The 5695-nt window shown below is 28.7% G+C and overlaps 1 non-coding gene across 1 annotated transcript; it reads left to right on the forward strand.

Annotated features, from left to right (window-relative positions):
• Positions 1-4314: 4314 nt before the first annotated feature.
• LOC147819152 (small nucleolar RNA SNORD36) lies at positions 4315-4389 on the forward strand. Its single transcript, XR_015437210.1, has one exon. It is a non-coding gene; the product is annotated as a small nucleolar RNA SNORD36 (small nucleolar RNA).
• Positions 4390-5695: the final 1306 nt, after the last annotated feature.

Below are 5695 nucleotides of genomic sequence, written 5' to 3' on the forward strand. Positions count from 1 at the left end.
CACTATATTATGACGTTTTTATGCCTTTTTGTGCTTCACTATACTATGACATTTTTATGCCTTACTATACTATGTCATTTTGAGGACTTTTTAAGCCTTACTATACTGTGTCGCTTTAATGACTTTTCATGCCTTACTTTACTGTGACGTTTTCGTGACTTTTTATGCCTTACTATACTATGTTGTTTTAATTAAATTTTCATGCCTCACTATACTATGACGTTTTTATGCCTTACTATACGATGACATTTTTATGCCTTACTATACTATGTTGTTTTAATGTCTTTTTAAGCCTTACTGTACTATGACATTTTTATGTCTCACTATAGTATGACATTTTTATGTCTCACTATACTATGACGTTTTTATGCCTTACTATACTATGTCGTTTTAATTACTTTTTACGCCTTACTATACTATGACGTTTTCGTGACTTTTTATGCCTTACTATACTATGTTGTTTTAATTAAATTTTCATGCCTCACTATACTATGACGTTTTTATGCCTTACTATACTATGACGTTTTTATGCCTCACTATACTATGACGTTTTCATGACTTTTTATGCCTTACTATACTATGTCATTTTAATTAATTTTTCATGCCTCACTATATTATAACGTTTTTATGCCTTTTTGTGCTTCACTATACTATGACATTTTGAGGACTTTTTAAGCCTTACTATACTATGACATTTTTGTAACTTTTTATGCCTCACTATACTATGTCATTTTAATTAATTTTTCATGCCTCACTATACTATGACGTTTTTATGCCTTACTATACAATGACATTTTTGTGACTTTTTATGCCTTACTATACTATGTCGTTTTAATGACTTTTTATGCCTTACTATACTATAACGTTTTTATGCCTTTTTGTGCTTTACTATACTATGACATTTTTATGCCTTACTATACTATGTCATTTTAATTAATTTTTCATGCCTCACTATACTATGACGTTTTTATGCCTTTTTGTGCTTCACTATACTATGACATTTTTATGCCTTACTATACTAAGACTTTTTAAGCCTTACTATACTGTGTCGCTTTAATGAGTTTTTATGCCTCACTATTCTATGGCATTTTTATGCCTTACTATACTATGACGTTTTTATGCCTTACTATACTATGACGTTTTCGTGACTTTTTATGCCTCACTATACTATGTCATTTTAATAAATTTTTCATGCCTCACAATACTATGATGTTTTTATGTTGTTTTGTGCTTCACTATACTATGACATTTTTAAGCCTTACTATACTGTGTCGCTTTAATGAGTTTTTATGCCTCACTATACTATGGCATTTTTATGCCTTACTATACTATGACATTTTTATGCCTTTTTGTGCTTCACTATACTATGTCATTTTGAGGACTTTTTATGCCTTACTATACTATGACATTTTTGTGACGTTTTTATGCCTTGCTATACTATGACGATTTTATGCCTTACTATACTATGACGTTTTTGTGACTTTTTATGCCTCACTATACTATGTCATTTTAATAAATTTTTCATGCCTCACAATACTATGATGTTTTTATGTTGTTTTGTGCCTTACTATACTGACATTTTAATGACTTTTCATGCTTTACTATACTATGATGTTTTTATGCCTTACTATACTATGACATTTTTGTGACTTTTTATGCCTCACTATACTATGACATTTTTATGCCTTACTATAGTATGACATTTTTATGTCTCACTATACTATGACGTTTTTATGCCTTACTATACTATGTCGTTTTAATTACTTTTTACACCTTACTATACTATGACGTTTTCTTGACTTTTAATGCCTCACTATACTATGTTGTTTAATTACATTTTATGCCATAATATACTGTGTCGCTTTAATGACTTTTTATGCCTTACTATACTATGACGTTTTTATGCCTTGCTATACTATGATGTTTTCATGACTTTTTATGCCTTACTATACTATGTCATTTTAATCAATTTTTCATGCCTCACTATACTATGACGTTTTTATGCCTTACTATACTATGTCGTTTTAATGACTTTTTATGCCTTACTATACTATAATGTTTTTATGCCTTTTTGTGCTTCACTATACTATGTCATTTTGAGGACTTTTTATGCCTTACTATACAATGACATTTTTGTGACTTTTTATGCCTTACTATACTATGTCGTTTTAATGACTTTTTATGCCTTACTATACTATAACGTTTTTATGCCTTTTTATGCCTTACTATACTATGACATTTTTGTGACTTTTTATGCCTCACTATACTATGACATTTTTATGACTTACTATACTATGTTGTTTTAATGTCTTTTTACGCCTTACTGTACTATGACATTTTTATGTCTCACTATAGTATGACATTTTTATGTCTCACTATACTATGACATTTTTATGCCTTACTATACTATGACATTTTTGTGACTTTTTATGCCTTACTATACTATGACATTTTTGTGATTTTTTATGCCTTACTATACTATGTCATGTTAATGACGTTTTACACCTTACTATACTATGACGTTTTTATGACTTTTTGTGCCTCACTATACCATGACGTTTTTATGCCTTACTATACTATGTCATTTTAATAACATTTTATGCCTAACTAAACTATGACGTTTTCATGACTTTTTATGATTCACTATACTATGACATTTTTATGCCTTACTATACTATAACGTTTTCTTGACTTTTTAGGCCTTACTATACTATGTCATTTCAATGACTTTTATGCCTGACTATACTATGACGTTTTAATGACTTTTTATGCCTCACTATACTATGACATTTTTGTGACTTTTTATGCCTTACTATACTATGACATTTTTGTGACTTTTTATGCCTTACTATACTATGTCATTTTTATGACTTTTTTTGCCTCAATATAGTATGACGTTTTTATGCTTCGCTATTCTATGACATTTTTGTGACTTTTTATGCCTTACTATACTATGACGTTTTTATGGTTTACTATACTATGTCACTTAAATGACTTTTCATGCCTTACTATACTATGACATTTTTATGACTTTTTGTGCCTCACTATAGTATGACGTTTTCGTGACATTTTATGCCTTACTATACTATGTCATTTTAATGACTTTTTATGCCTCACTATACTATGTCATTTTTATGCCTTACTATACTATGACATTTTTATGACTTTTTATGCCTTACTATACTATGACGTTTTTATGCTTTACTATACTATGACATTTTTGTGACTTTTTATGCCTTACTATATTATTTCGTTTCAATTACTTTTTATGCCTTACTATACTATGACGTTTTTATAATTTTTTGTGCCTCACTATAGTATGACGTTTTTATGCTTTACCATAGTATGACATTTTTGTGACTTTTTATGCCTTACTATACTATGTCATTTTTGTGACATTTTATGCTTTACTATACTATGACATTTTTATGACTTTTTATGCCTCACTATAGTATGATATTTTTATGCCTTACTATACTAAGTCATTTTAATGAGTTTTTATGCCTTACTATAATATGTCGTTTTAATGACTTTTTATGCCTTACTATAATATGTCGTTTTAATGACTTTTTATGCCTTACTATACTATGACATTTTTATGCCTTGCTATACTATGACATTTTTGTGATTTTTTATGCCTCACTATACTATGTCATTTTAATTAATTTTTCATGCCTCACTATATTATGACGTTTTTATGCCTTTTTGTGCTTCACTATACTATGACATTTTTATGCCTTACTATACTATAACATTTTGAGGACTTTTTAAGCCTTACTATACTGTGTCGCTTTAATGAGTTTTTATGCCTCACTATACAATGGCATTTTTATGCCTTACTATACTATGACATTTTTATGCCTTTTTGTGCTTCATTATACTATGTCATTTTGAGGACTTTTTAAGCCTTACTATACTATAACATTTTTGTGACTTTTTATGCCTTACTATACTATGACATTTTTGTGACTTTTTATGCCTCACTATACTATGACATTTTTATGCCTTACTATACTATGTAGGTTTAATGACTTTTTATGCTTTACTATACTATGACATTTTTATGACTTTTTGTGCCTCAGTATAGTTTGATATTTTTATGCCTTACTATACTAAGTCATTTTAATAACATTTTATGCCTAACTAAACTATGACGTTTTCATTACTTTTTATGATTCACTATACTATGACATTTTTATGCCTTACTATACTATAACTTTTTCTTGACTTTTTAGGCCTTACTATACTATGTCATTTCAATGACTTTTATGCCTTACTATACAATTACGTTTTTATGACTTTTTGTGCCTTACTATAGTATGTCGTTTCAATGACTTTTTATGCCTGACTATACTATGACGTTTTAATGACTTTTTATGCCTGACTATACTATGACATTTTTGTGACTTTTTATGCCTTACTATACTATGTCATTTTTATGACTTTTTTTGGCTCAATATAGTATGACGTTTTTATGCTTCACTATTCTATGACATTTTTGTGACTTTTTATGCCTTACTATACTATGACGTTTTTATGGTTTACTATACTATGTCACTTAAATGACTTTTCATGCCTTACTATACTATGACATTTTTATGACTTTTTGTGCCTCACTATAGTATGACATTTTTGTGACTTTTTATGCCTTACTATATTATTTCGTTTCAATTACTTTTTATGCCTTACTATACTATGACGTTTTTATGATTTTTTGTGCCTCACTATAGGATGACGTTTTTATGCTTTACCATAGTATGACATTTTTGTGACTTTTTATACCTTACGATACTATGTCGTTTCAATGACTTTTTATGCCTGACTATACTATGACATTTTTGTGACATTTTATGCCTTACTATACTATGACATTTTTATGACTTTTTATGCCTCACTATAGTATGATATTTTTATGCCTTACTATACTAAGTCGTTTTAATGAGTTTTTATGCCTTACACTACTATATCGTTTTAATGACTTTTTATGCCTTACTATATTATGACGTTTTCATGACTTTTTATGCTTCACTATACTATGACATTTTTATGCCTTACTATACTATGACGTTTTCTTGACTTTTTACGCCTTACTATACTATGTCATTTCAATGAATTTTATGCCTTACCATACTATTACGTTTTTATACCTTACTTTACTACGTTTTTGTCACTTTTTATGCCTTACTATAGTATGTCGTTTCAATGAGTGTTTATGCCTGACTATACTATGACGTTTTTATGCTTTACTATACTACAACGTTTTAATTACTTTTTATACCTTACTATACTATGACGTTTTCGTGACTTTTAATGCCTTACTATACTATGACATTTTTATGACTTTTTGTGCCTCACTATACTTTGACATTTTATGCCTTACCATACTATGACATTTTTGTAACTTTTTATGACGTACTATACTGTGTCATTTTAATGAGTTTTTATGCCTTACTATACTCTGACATATTTATGCTTTACTTTACTATGTCATTTTTAAGACTTTTTATGCCTCACTGTACTATGGCGTTTTTATGCGTTACTATACTATGTCACTTCAATGACTTTTCATGCCTTACTATACTATCACACCGTATAGTAAGGCATAAAAACTCGAAAATGTCATAGTATGATAAGGCATAAAATGTCATAGTATGATAAGGCATAAAAATGATAAGGCATAAAAAGTCACAAAAGT

This window comes from Seriola lalandi, unplaced genomic scaffold (assembly GCF_002814215.2).
Source record: "Seriola lalandi dorsalis isolate HSWRI2012SDOR001 ecotype SW California unplaced genomic scaffold, Sedor1 jcf7180002054284, whole genome shotgun sequence".
Classification (NCBI taxonomy): Eukaryota; Metazoa; Chordata; class Actinopteri; order Carangiformes; family Carangidae; genus Seriola; species Seriola lalandi.